This window comes from Martes martes, assembly GCF_963455335.1.
Source record: "Martes martes genome assembly, chromosome: 1".
Classification (NCBI taxonomy): domain Eukaryota; kingdom Metazoa; phylum Chordata; class Mammalia; order Carnivora; family Mustelidae; genus Martes; species Martes martes.
In genome coordinates this window covers 27,771,073-27,785,551 of record NC_137888.1, presented here as the reverse complement: position 1 = coordinate 27,785,551, position 14,479 = coordinate 27,771,073, and the positions used below count along the sequence as shown (strand labels likewise).

Sequence of the window (14,479 nt, the reverse complement as noted above, 5' to 3'; positions counted from 1 at the left end):
GTCTTCTCCATATGTTTCCTGTACCTAGAAATCTCTGACCCAAGTTAACATGCAGTTTCCTTGGATGTTCAACGTAATTTGTTGATATTGGTTAATAAGCATAATGTACCTAGATTCACAAAATGAATCTAAATAAGAAACAGATTTCATAGTTTTAAAAAATTCAACATCACGGATCAGTTCTGATGTTCGTACTTCCTTGTCCTGTGTTCAGAGGAAGAACAAGATAAAGCAGTCACTTGAATTACTCTGACCATCAGATAATTCTATAAACACGATCCCTAGGTTGGTTCTAGAACAATGAGTCCCTATTCCTTCAACACAGAATACTTTCAGAAGAGAAGCTGAAGCTAAGCACTCATCATAGTCCGCACTGCAAAAATTGAACCGTAAATAGACAAGAGAGGAAAAACTAAAGTGTGTGTGCTGGGGGGGCGGGGGGTGGATTGGTTAAGCATTCTTTTTTCATTTGACCAAGAAATATTTACTGAGCAGTTATTATGTGCCAGATACAGTAAGAATTTCGGGTACTTTGGTAAACAAAAAAATAACCTCCCACTCCACCAAAAGAAGGGAAGAAGAACAACAACAACAAGAAAAGAAAACATAAATACCAATTTCTTTTATTTGGTATTCCCTTCTCTATCTTCCCATTCTGAGCTGGCTGAACATTATATATACACATGCCATAAATTTCTTTTGAGAAGGTGAAAGATTCCAAAATTTTCAAAGTTTGTGAAGTAATTACAAAACTATAAACTAAAATTAGAACTAGAGAAAGTTTAAAAGATGTTTTATTCTGGAAAATATTCTGGTTCTTAGTGCCATGGTTTATTTTTCCTCAACATTATCTCAATTTGCATTTTTTCAATAAGAAAACAACTACAAAACTGAGTATATAAGAATATAGCAGTAATCATTTGGATGGCTTATATTCATCTGAAAACATCTCTAGTAGTCTTAATTTTGCCATCAAGTTTAAAAGTTCTTAATAACAGCCCCTCCCTTCATGGATAATAAAATCTTACATTTTAATCACATCGGGATTTGGTATATTTGTATTTGTTATTTAACAAATGCTTAAAAATGTTTCTCCATTCACCCATTTTCTATAAAAGTATCTGAGAGCAAGTCTAGACCAATGTCCACGACCTCTAATCTTCTATATCAGGATGTTTTTGTGATATAAAACTAAAATTAGTATATGCAGAACAATTACACATTTAAACGGAAGTGAAATGCAATCTAAAAACTGTAAAGCTATATACTAATTTCAGGAATGTTGCAGTACACAATGAAAAACAACTTTCATTTCATCAGTGAGCTCTTCTGCTTCCTCTGTCCGAAATCAAGGTTCTGATTCTAATCGAAGGATCAGGATGGGGACAGAGGAGGCAAAGGGCACGTGCAGTTCACATGTGGCAAGAAGCTCAGACAAGAGGAATTTCTCCTCTCCCCTTCACAGTACAGATTTATACGTAACCTCAAAAGTACAGCCACAACATTTCAAAAATGCCTGAAAATGGCAAGGGGTCAAATTCCAATCACAGATATTTCAACCATTTTGTGAAATATTAAAACATTTATTGAATTCATACCAAACAATCCTAAATTTTACACTATAAGTATCCGACAGTCACATAATTGAAAAAAAAAAAACCCTGAAAAAATGTTTCAATTTCCTACAACAGAATCAAACAGTAGTACAATGTCCATATAAATGCATGAAATTAGTAAAAGAATAAAGTAAATAAAACATTTCTTAATTTACTTAATATAGTTTAAGGTGGTACAGTGATTACTTTTTTTTTTTTAATGAAAATCTCTTTTCTTATTCTCTACACCACATTATGTAGGACCTTTAACAAGGTAATATACTGAAAATAATTAAAAATCATTTCCTAAACCAACTCTGTCCTCCATGACTTCTCCCATTCATTTTGTGGTTAAAATCTTACAATATGAGCTTGAATTTCATCTCTGCCTGACACGTTTCAAGCAGTGAAGCAGATTAGTGCCTCAGAACACTTTACAGGGTTTCGTTATCAATCAGGGTTTGTTCCTCGTGACGCTTTCAGCAAAATTATCTTACTCGAATGAACTCTCATGGATGGAAGTAAACAAAGCTGTAGCCCACTGCTCTCGCATACTTTCCATTTATTTATTTCCTTTTTCTTTACTTACACTTAAAGCACGTGCCACAGGAAGAGCGCATGTTAAATATTCCTGGAGTGTCACAATATGTAATACAATAAAACAGATTACAACCCTACCTTTCCTTCACAGCAGTGGTGCCAAGCACAGGTACACCGGAGCAATCAATTTGTTCTGCAGACAGTAAGGCTTTCATAGAATACTAATGTAAAATCTCTTTTCTCTCTCCTTTGCCTTGACTCCCCAATGCCCGGGTCCCGACCAATACTGGGAGGAGGGCGGTATGTCTTCTGCTGAGATAACCACAACTACTAATCAAGTCTACGTGTACAAGGGCACAGGATTAAACCTCCACCAAGCTTGAGTCAGGGTTTGAGAGCAGCTAACACATGCACAGCACAGTCAAAATGAAACACACACACACACACACACACACACACACCCACACACACACCCACCCATGCACATGCCATGAAAATACAGATGTGTCTACTTCAGTGAACTAATTCATCACACTTTACCACTGATAGTTTCTTTTCTTTTCTTTCTTTCTTTCTTTTTTTTTTTAATTTCAGGAGCATAAAATTACCTCCTGTTGGACTGGGGGCTTAGATCCAACAGTACCCAACAATAATTACGTTTTTCCAGAAACCAGAATCATGATCAGTATTCTCTGCATTATACGGTTCAGTTTTTTAAACGTGGCATTTTTCTAAATTGGACTATTCAATACAGTTTACACTGACTTATACTTTCAAGTATTAACATAGGGTTAACGGACTCAGCAAAGATTCTTAGCATTTTGCACTAAAAAGGTAATAGCTCACATCTACTCCTTCAAGAAAAGCACGTGCATTACCAATAGTGAAGAGATGTCCAGAAGATTTTCATTTATCTTAAAGTTTTCATACAAAGTATAACCACAAGCTATTTAAAAAAAATATTTTCAGGTCTCAAAATTATTTAAAAAACATCTTTAACACTTTATAATTATGGTAGTTGCATAGTGGTAATTTTGAGCTCCTAAATTCAAAATACTGAGGTTCCTTTCTATGGGGCATTTTTACTTAGCTTATTCTTCTTTTATCCAAAATGTGAAAAGGTAAGCCAATCACTGAGTAGGGTGATGACAGTAGTTGATAAATATTTTTTAACAACACATATTACCTCGTTTTAATTGCCTGCCTTAATTTTCAAAAAACTCCCCAAAAGTACTGACAGTCGAGGGGCTGCAAATGAAGCAATAATTAGGGACAAAACACTCTAGATAATCAAAGAAACTTAACAGGAGGCTTCCTAAACCAGTTCTATTTTCATGTACACAAATGTTTTAACACTGCTAGAAAACATGTCCTATTCTGCACACTTTTCTTTAAAAAAAAAAAAAAAAAAGGCAGCAGGAACAATTAAGAAATACTAGGGCCTTCAATGAAGTATTGCAATAATGTTTGCAATAATGTTTAATCAATACTGATGCATTTGTCCTTGACACACTGACCATGTCATCAGGCTACTGTCATGTGATATCATGTCATTTCCCCACCTGGCTCATGACCTTGTCCTCTAAATGACCTAAAGCTTCCCTCAAGTAGCAGGAGGCCCCTCCCCGCTGTCTCAGCAAGGTCGAATGGGTCAGCGTGTCCTCATCTATAATCCACCACCATTTGTCAGCAGGGAGGCTGGAGGAGGCAGGCTTGCTACAAGGGGAGAATGCCCAATTAGGCAGCTGTCACACAAAGCATAGGCTGCAAAATTATCCCCTGTCAAAAGAAAGAGCAGCTGCGGGTGCCAATTACAGCAACCTTTCAACCCTTTAGGTACTGGAAACTACACAGAAGTAAATGAAGAACAATTAGTGATAACAAATCGATGAATTAGGACAGTGAGTTAGAAATTACTAGCAGGTGAGCCTGGGTCATACATGACATAAGGGCACAGCAGACTCCAGGCAAGGGCAGGGACACAAAGAATCCCACGACCATCTTCTTGCATATAGATTTTCCCTCTAGCTTTTTCCTTCTGTAAACGTAAAATCCTTTAAAATGCCCAGAACCTCAAAGAACACATACCTTCTTACTTTTCAGGGAAGACCCAAATAAACGGTTTCTTGACTAGAAGAAAATCCTTCAGAACAGGAAGTCTAGTTAACTCGAAGTTGTTCTTAAACAATCTGCCGTGCTATTGCCTCAAACTTAAATTTAAGTGTGGCCCACAAAATCTAAAATATCAGTTCAAACAATCGCACTTAAAACACTATCCCTCTTCACCGAGTACTTGCCCTGATTCTACTTTAATCACACTCGCAGGGAAGTGTCTCCAAGAAAGTCATCGGGTATGGATTCTGAGAAAACTGTGATGTGGGTATCATTACGCCGATGTTAAATTTCTGTACATGGTGTGATTCTGTGTACAGAGAAGTAACTGCAGTGTGTGCTTCTGTGTATGATATGTATCTAAAAAACCAACTATAAATTACCTGGGTTATTCTGCATTAGGTGTGATATGCGTTAAGTCCCAAGCATAGGAAGCTAATGCACTGGGATCTCTCCAAGGAATGTCTTTGCTACTTAGCACTGCAAGGCAACAACGGAGGAACCAAATGGGCAAACAAGTCCCACAAAGGAGAGGGAATCCAGTATGGCTCAGTGTTTATGGACATGGTTTCGTTGTGCCTCAAAAAAGTTCTGTATGTTTAGAAACAACTTTCTGAAAGTCCACTTTAAACTGACACTCCTTTTTTTTCTTTCCCTTAGGAAAAAGCATGTATCTTCCCATACTGATTCTTTGAGAGCTGAGGAACCTGAATGATCTGTGCTATAATTTCTAAAGAAGCAGGGATAAATTGCTCAACTAGAATTCTAAATCACAAATGGGCAAAAGTGAGGGAGACAAGGTGAGGCAATAAAAAGCCCTTCGCTCATCCCCTCCAACACATTATAAATAAATCACGGTTGCCAGAGGGAAAAGTTCATAATTCCTAGCTCCTAAATCAAGTCATTGGATAAAATTTCCAGGAGAGAATTGTCATGGGAAGAAAACTTCTCCATTAAAAGTTTACCCAAGAATTTGATTCATAAATTACATTTCACCTTGTTAAAAAGTGGGCATTTACACATTTGCTTTAGTTCGGAAGGCAACCTTCTCAAGTCAAACGTAAGAATTCAAAGAAAGAAATGGCAAGTAGACTGGAATGAAGGAGTTAATGCCTTTAGAATTCAGCTTCCATCATACATGGGTGACTATCTCTTTAAATAATTTAAATCCTCTCCATCAACTACAAAGCTGTTTTGAAGCCATTTAGCTTTGTTCTTTACATGTGTTCTAATTAAGAAATGACCTTGTCATCACACACACCATAAATCCGGGATTATTTCCTACAGCAAAAAATTCACAGAGTCCCCAAAAAAAGAAAAAGAGGGGGGGGAAAAAGACTTCTTCCTCAGTTCCTCACTAAAGGAAGTTGTTGGTTGGCTAAACGCTGAAGCAGTTTCACCGCATAATTTTTTTTTGTTGTTGAATGTCACAGGGCGGGTTAGTGTGACCTTGAGCTGCATCAGCCGCACAGCAAGGGTCGAGATGCCTGCAGGCGCCCTTGTACTGGATTTGCAAGACAAAAACCTTCAAACTGGCTGAAGGACATCTTAAATCTCTTCAAAGGTTTTCCGAACTAATCTGGGCTGCTCTTAGCAGGATCTGTGCCAGTGTGAGAGGCAAAATTAAAAACAAGGTCTTTGACAGGATGTTGTCTCCTCTTAACCCTTCCCGAGCAGAACAGAACAAATCGCAAGCTTTCTGGAGATATGGTTTACCTAGAAGCATTCTTTCATAACAAATTATGTAAGCGAGCAATCACAAAGGATGGGGCAGCTATTAGCCCTCAAAACCAAACCTCCCCGTCGCACTTATTTAAGAATTCGGGTCAATTTTCTTCTTGCCTGTATTTTAGTGCAGTGAATGTAAAACTTAAAGCTCTGTTTGTTTGCTCTTAGATTTGCAGAACAGTCATAGGTTAAGAGTAAGGAAATATTTCCATCAACATTAATCTCTAGAATTTTCTTTCTTTCTTTCTTTCTTTCTTTCTTTCTTTCTTTCTTTCTTTCTTTCTTTCTTTCTTTTTAAAGAACGAGGTTCTAGCTGGTTAAGTTGCAAGCTTCATATGTATTACCTATACCTCACTAAAATTACAACAGGTAAAGAAAATTACATCATACATTTACAAATTTCTTGTATCTAACATGATGGATACACTGCTAAAAGGAAGAAATCAGAATAATGAAAATGAACATACTTTAAACAAAGCAATGTCAGGCTTGTTACAAAAAATCAGTATCAGTGCCGGCACAGGGTGTGAGTCTTCTCTGGCAATGCTCTCAAAGTTTAATTTAGTAGCTATGTTCCCAATAGTCTAAGGGAACAAACACTGTAACACTGATTTTAAGATACTGCATTTTAAGTATCTCTGCACCTGTAACATGTCTGTTTGTCACCATTGGACATAAGGTATATCATAATCAGTTGTAAAGAGCATTTAGTAAAAGGTACAGAATTTGTTAAGGTTCAATAGGTTTCAAATCATGCCCTTCAAAAAAAAAAAAAGACTAAGTAACCTGAAGATTATGCTGAGTAACAACGACACTTTCACTAACTTGAATTCTGATAGGCTTTCCTGAATGGGACAGGAAAAGGGTAAAGCAGTAACTAGTAAGTAGATAACGCATGAGAGTGAACCATACATGTGAATTTCTTTAGTACCTGTGCAAAAGGAGAAAAGAGTATACACTGTGCTAAATGCTTCAGCTGGAAACCTGGTAGGAAAAACAAAAACAAAAACAAAAAAAAAACGAACTCTAAGGATGCAGAGTGAGCAGTAACTAGGTTTTCCGTTCACAGGTACATGTGCCCTAGGTGGTGGTCCGTGATCATTAAAAAAAGGACGGTCTGGCCAGGGAGAAGAGAATGGCGCCACTCTGGGTTACATAAATAGGCAGGGAAGAGCTGAGTGTGATACAGGAAGAGGGTGGTCCAGTGTGACTAGAGATTAGGCTGAAAATGTAACTGGGACCAAGGACTTTGAATCAAGGCCATGCCAAGGAGCTAGCCTTTATCTGGTGGGCAGTGGAAGGTTTACAGGCAATGGTATGATTAAATGCATGCCAAAAACAAAAACAGAAGTTGTAGAATCGTTGATGGCTTGGAGGGGAGAAACTGGGATGAAGTCGTGCAGAGAAGAAAACATGGTCAAAATATGACAGGGGCAGGAATGTTAAAGAAAAAGATAACTGAAAAATAAATAAAGGCTGGTCTGAATATTTAGAAAGCAATTTATAGAACATATATAGTGCTGTAAAAAAGGGTATTTTTAATAGCAAATTCATTAAGTCAAAAAATAATGAAAATAATTATTGTATCTCAAGCCCACATTTGTAAATCATCTTGTTGACATGATTTATACAAAGTTTCATGATAACTAAGAACTCCTATAGAGGTATTCAGGGAAGAGTCAGAATCAGAATCCATTGAGATTTGAATTTTGTACATTTCAAATCATAATCTTCATTAAGTATCAGGTAGGGATTGTTGTTTTTGAAGGCAGCAATATGTACCTTTTCAGAATAGTTTGAAGGCATATTTCCCTTGGGTATAAGACAGAGATGTCTGGCTTAAATCATAACGTGGTTGATGAGGCTACCATATTATGAAGCATTTCATCAACACTAATGAGCACAAAATTAACTCTGCAAACATTTATTGAGTATGTACTATGTTTAGAACTCAGAATTAAAAAATAAAAAGTCCCCAACATTCTATCAGCTTTGTGCTTCTAGTGTGTCACTTATAATGATAAGTCCCTAAATTATAGTTCACACCATCACACCATTACACAATAAAAAGCCTATTAGTAGAAAGAATATTGAGTTGTCAGGGAATTAGGTCTCAACTAGCAGCCATCTTGGTACTCCCAGACAGCTGACAAGGTATACAGAGAAATCCCAGAACTCTCTGGGAAGACCCAGTACCCATGCAATTTGAAGAGAGTCGTCAAATACTCTGGAGACTGACTGTCCTGCTAAGACCTCAGAAAGAATTTAACAGAGTATCAGCCAAGGTAAGAGGGAGGGAGTAAAAAAGAACAGGAGTCACCAGGGCCAAGAAACTATCTGCCAGAGAGCAGACTGTACTCTCAGAAAAGGAAAGCCAGCATCAGGGATCAGGTTGAGGCAAGTGGAGGGGAAGGTCAAACAAAGGAGAGAAGAAAGATTCTGAAGGGAATACTCACTTTACTGAAGAAGAAGCAAACTTTACTCTCTGAACTCCTTAAGAAATGATCAAGTCTCCAAACCCTCCAGAGGAAGAATCATCATCACAGGAGATGTATTTGGAGATTCACAAATCATAAAAAGGTCTAGCAATTGAAAGCCAGTATAGTGATAGGGCACAACTAGAAATGACCTTCCCAAGTATCTACAAACAAAATAACTTCTTGAGTGAGCATCTCCACCCTACTGGTAATAAGTTTCCAGCACACTGGATGTCTAGATATTAACATGGGGGTGGGTACTGTAAGACTTGTAGATACTGAACAACAAACAAACCAAAAAACCAAAAAACCCACACAACTTATTAACCTACAAACACAAAAGCTATGATGCATTATTGAAATAAAAATACAGAATATTCTGTAGGCAATTAGACATTAAATTCCTATAAAGCAGTTCTTAAACCGTGGTCCAGGGACCCCAAGAGTCTCAACGATCCATTTAGGAGGTGCATGAGGTCAAAACCTAATCTGATACCCATTTTGTCTCTCTCTCTCATGAGTGTACAACGGTGTTGTCCAGAGGCCATGTGATGTGTCATGGCTAATGTGTTAATGGCTCATGGAGTGTAGCCTTGTATATTCTTGTGCTTTACAAATTTTCTCAGTTTTAATTTCTATATGGTAAAATATTGGTTGATATGACCCCCATAAAGAAAAGCTCTCTTGGGTCCTCAATAATTTAAGAGATTGAAGGGGTGCTGAGAGGGAAAAGTTTGAGAGCTGCTGCTAGTCTACTCTAATAAAGTTAAGAACTTCCATCTTGGTTTGAATGTTCCAACAAAATCTCTACTTTCTAATTTTCAAGAATTTATGCTATAACTATGCCAGGTAAGTACTGTTCTCTATGCAGAAACATCTCAGAGACCTGAGTAGGGGGAAGGAAAAAATGACCCTTTGAAAAAGAAAATTAGTAAGCTAGAGACGATATGAAGCATCTACCACATTTGCACGGTTACTACTCTTCTGAATCCACCACGCCAGACGTAACAAATCCAAAATATTTATAAATAAGCTGCTGTGTGCTGAGAGCTGAAGACGGAAGGTAACTAAGTAACAAACTAGCCCTTGGTAGGCTCACCCTGTCAGGAAAAACGGAATCCACAACCCAGTGAGATACTAGTATAAGAAAAGGCATGCACAAAGCAAAAAGAGCATGGAAGGGCAAATTCTTGGGAGGAAGACAGGCAGGGAACACGTTTGTTAGTGAAGGCACTCTGCCACGGAGGTGGCATGAACTGACTAGCAAAAATCAAGCTTTGCCAAATGGAACAGAAGTTAAAGAGCACTCTTCAAGCAGGGGGAGGTGCATCGGTCCCAGCGGGAAGAGTAACAGCACACAGATGTTTTAGAGACTTTAAGTTTCTAGTAACAGATAACGGACCTCTGTTCAAAGCACAGAAATTGTGAGTAATGAAGACACTTTCTAGAATTCGAAATGTAATTTGATATCAGTTGAAGTCAATGATGAAAAATTTGGACTTGTGAATTTGTAGGCCTTTTTCTTCATTTCCAAAATCTGTCCTAGATAGTGGCTTTTTAAAAATACAATAAAATGGGGCGCCTGGGTGGCTCAGTGGGTTAAGCCTCTGCCTTCGGCTCAGGTCATGGTCTCAGGGTCCTGGGATCGAGCCCCGCATCGGGCTCTCTGCTTGGCAGGGAGCCGGCTTCCTCCTCTCTCTGTCTGCCTCTCTGCCTACTTGTGATCTCTCTCTGTCAAATAAATAAATAAAATCTTTAAAAAAATACAATAAAATAAATTTGTTAAAAAAAATGGAGTGTAAACAAAAACTGGTCCTTCACCATAGGTATTTTGAGAACCTTTGAGAACAAGCTGCAGGATGGCGGGATGGAGGAAGGACAACTGGAGATAAAAATTTCATGATCTATTTTGCTTAGAAAAAGAGAGGACATGCTCATATAGGGCGGGGCAGGGAGAGGGCGAGGAGAGGAAGAAGGTGGAAGAGACCGTTGGGCAAAGCTCCATGCTCAGTGCGGGAGCCTGTCCTGGGGCTTGATCTCACAACCCTGAGATCATGACCTGAGCTGAAATCAAGAATAGTCAGACACTCAATCGGCTGAACCACAACAGGTGCCCTATTAATAATCTTTCTATAAGTAAAGGCAAATAACTAACTAACTAAATAACTAAATAAATGGGGTTTGAAAATTACTCTAGTATATCTAGTGTATCTCTGATCTAGAATGAGGAAATTCTGGTTATCTAAATAACATGCATAAGCTGTACTGTTAGCATCACACTAACTTCAACGTGCAAACCTCAGGCCATGTGGTTAGAGGGCAAACATCGCAGAGAATCAAGGAGAATATCAGGTTCACTACAATTATTTTAAGTCAGAAAAACCAGAGTGTGAATAAGAAGAAAAAGTGAATGGACACTCTTACCAAGACATTTTAAAATTATTTTAATTATTTCATTTGAAAATTTTCATGGGAGAGAAAAAAACCTGAGTTGACATGGAGGCTTGGTGTAGTGGGGAATTTTCCTCTCAAAATGATGTTAGTTGTATCAATTAAGGTACTAAGTAAAAGACTTTAAAAAAGCCAATTCTTTAATGACATCAAGTTCAGCAAAATGTTAATTATATTAACAGTTCCCATTGTAACAGTGAATTAGGATTAAGGAAGGCCTGTCACTTTCCTACGGTCGTTATGTTATTGGGATCACTGAATTATTTTATCAGAGAAGTAACAGAAGCAAATTGGAAGTTTTAGGAAAATGTGGTAGTTGTGGAGACAAAGGCATAAGTAAGCAGGCTTCCAGCACAAGCATTCCATATGAGGTCTGCACTCTGAGACAAGATGCTGGCTGTGGGAAAAGAAATTAAAGAGTAGGTAGAAGCAATGCTGGAAATCAATACTTCATTTGAGTCCATCACCCAAATTCTCTTGCCCAGGTTGTCCACAAAGCCAGGGAAACATCAGCTGAGAAAGACAAGTTAGTTTATGGGAATTCATTCCAACTAAAATAACTCACCTAGATTCCCAGTGAGAATCATGAGATACAGCAATAAAAACTCCACTTAGTGAGAAAATGAGTATATTCAAGTACTTAAGCTAAATTGATTTATGGCCAATTTATCTAATTCTACCTGAGACAGTCACTGTTTTTATATTATCAGTATTTGCCAAAATCAGCTAACAAATGCTGCACTCTGAAATAAACAGAAAGTATATGGAGTTCTAAAAAAACAAAAAAAAGGGATTTTATTTTATTAGTTATGTGGGATGACTACTTTTTTTGCTCAAAAGAAGGAGCTGACAAGGGAGCAAAGGAGATCTCGCTTAAGGCACTGAGAAGCTTTACAAATACTTCATGCTTTATATGGTTTGCAATATTCATTTAATCAAATTCTTCTCCTTTTTTCCTAATCACCCTCCTTGGCCTCATTCAGGACATTACTCAGAAAACATGATGTACTGGAGCGCCTGGGTGGCTCAGCAGGTTAAGCATCCACCTCTTGATTTTGGCTCAGGTCATGATTCCGGGGTCGTGAGACTGAGCCCCGTATAAGGCTCTGGAGCTCAGTGTGGAGTCTGCTTGAGATTCTCCCTCTCTCTCTCTCCCTTCTCTCCCCCACCTTCTCTCTTCCTTAAAAAAAAAAAAAAAAAGTGACCGTACCCGTTTTTGGAGTGTAGCTATATGACAGACAAACCATAGTAAAACCTCATGGAATATATTAATTCAGAGTCTTCAAATGTTTTTCTATCAAATACTAGTCTAAATAAGGCCCTCCTTTTTGGAAACTGAGAATTCAATGGGTAGCTAATGGAATGCCTACTGAAAAGATATTTTATATAATGACAACTTCTCCCAAATTTATTTGACATGGAGTCTCATTCAAAACACAATTTAGAAAACATATACTTAACATATTCACTTTCAAATCTTGAAAAAAATTTAAATATACATAAATGATTATCACAAATAGCTCATTTGTATATGCTTTCCAAACTATTCATTGTACATTCTAATAATCTGTCTTTTCTATCTGGGAGAAAGATCTAAATCTGACCATTTTTCAAGGACAACTTAGTGGCTAAGTAAATTTGTCAGCTGGCTATCTATGATTTATTTATCCAACTGTCAAAGTGGTGGTCGGTACTTGGTACTTGGTACAACAAAGGCGTTGACAAATAAAGAACAACAACAAACTAATTGTATCTTGCGGGTCACAAGAATATGCATGATTATAATTTTCATTTTAATGAAATTAAAAGTTGGGAATTGGGGTGCAGTAACAACCTTGCTCATCAAATATAAAAACAGATTTCAGACTATCAGTCATTAACACATAATTATACCTGAATGAAAGAACTCAGTATTTAACAAATAAAAGCCTGGCTGATTTAAAATCTTGATTTGGGGAAAAAATAGTATGTGAGTATGTGATGAATGACGAGCAACCAAATAATTATTAGTAACTGTAATTTTTATTAAATAAATGTTTTAAAGATTTTCTTGCTTAAACTACAAGAATAAACAGAATTAAAATAAGAAAGAAGTAGAATGATTAAATAACTTAATTACCAAGTTTTCTGAATATAATCAGAATAGTAGAGAAAAAGGAATTTGTATTATCACTGTGCCAACCATATGACACCTTAGATAAGGAACACATTTGATTCAAAGTTGCCATTCTCCTTTAGAAACATCAGGGTCCATTAAAACACCAGGAAGTTCAGGATATCCTATCTGCTTTCTTCTAACGAGAGTTTTTAGCTAGCTAATTGAAAGTGAACTCTTCACAACCAATGATGAGCACAATAATTAATCACTATGTCCTTTCCCAGTTTATTTGGAGTGCTTCTCTGCCCAGGCGTAAGCAGCACAAAGTCCAAGAGCTTAAGACATGACAAATTCATTTAGGTTCTAGCTCTACTAGATAACAGGAGTGTTAATCCACATAGAATTAGCCACTCACCCATCTCTTTCTGTTGTACCGTCCACTTACTTGTGTTAATTTAATCAGACCATTTTATCGCTTCTCAGAAATGCTAATATACTATTTGCCTTATAAGAGGTAACCATTTTACCTAATTCAAAAAGTAATCATTGACTTAGACTATAATAAACCCACAATAACCAAACATGCTTCTATTTTTCTTCAAAACAATAATTAACTTTTTTTTTTTAAAGATTTTATTTATTTATTTGACAGAGAGATCACAAGTAGGCAGAGAGGCAGGCAGAGAGAGAGGGGGAAGCAGAGAGCCCGATGCAGGGCTCGATCCCAAGACCCTGAGATCATGACCTGAGCCGAACGCAGAGGCTTAACCCACTGAGCCACCCAGGCACCCCAAAACAATAATTAACTTTTTATCTGAAATCAGATTGCTATTTCGGGTTTTATATTAACTGTTCATTTTCTGTTTTTTCGTAAAAACAAATTATCATCAACACAAACACTATTTCTAATTTCAAGCTTCCCAATCGCCCTCTCCAGAAGTAATCTACTCCTTTGAATTCTATAGAATATTTTTTTCTGTCTTTCTTATGGCGTTTAAGCTCTTTTTACTACTTGATTAAATTTATCTATACTTATCTTTTCTCAGTAAGTTCCTTAGGATTGTATCTTATTCACTATCGATTTTTTTGTTTGTTTTAAACCACATTGTGCCTAATGAAATAATTTGCACAGATAAAACACAAAACATAAATCTGGTGATTACAAGCTAATTTATCACTAAGAAAGGATTCTCCAAAATATATTAAAATCACCATGATTAAGCCTTAAGAAGTCAGGAAAAATATTCTCACCATCTGTCTCTGAGGTCTGTCTCTACTTTCTGAGAAAGGAAATGGAGAAGGCTGTTGAAAAGGAGCTCTGGTGTCATCTGGAGTCTTTAAATTCCCCGTTCCTCCTCCGGTCTAGTGTGCACCTGAGGAAAAGGAAAACCAGATTCTAGAATATTTTTTGTGGAGTTCTGTAAACTTTTCCCAGTGTATTTTCTGTTCAAGTTCAATGTAAAAGTAGTCATTTAACA

At 37.2% G+C, this 14,479-nt stretch overlaps 1 protein-coding gene across 2 annotated transcripts in view; it reads right to left on the bottom strand.

Moving 5' to 3' along the window:
* NRIP1 (nuclear receptor interacting protein 1) overlaps positions 1–14,479 on the bottom strand; it is a 95,967-nt gene that overhangs the window by 33,121 nt on the left and 48,367 nt on the right. For both annotated transcript variants that reach the window (XM_080830367.1, XM_080830368.1), the window contains one exon: positions 14,253–14,374. The gene's annotated coding sequence lies outside the window, so the exon portion shown is untranslated. The remainder of the gene's footprint in view (positions 1–14,252; positions 14,375–14,479) is intronic.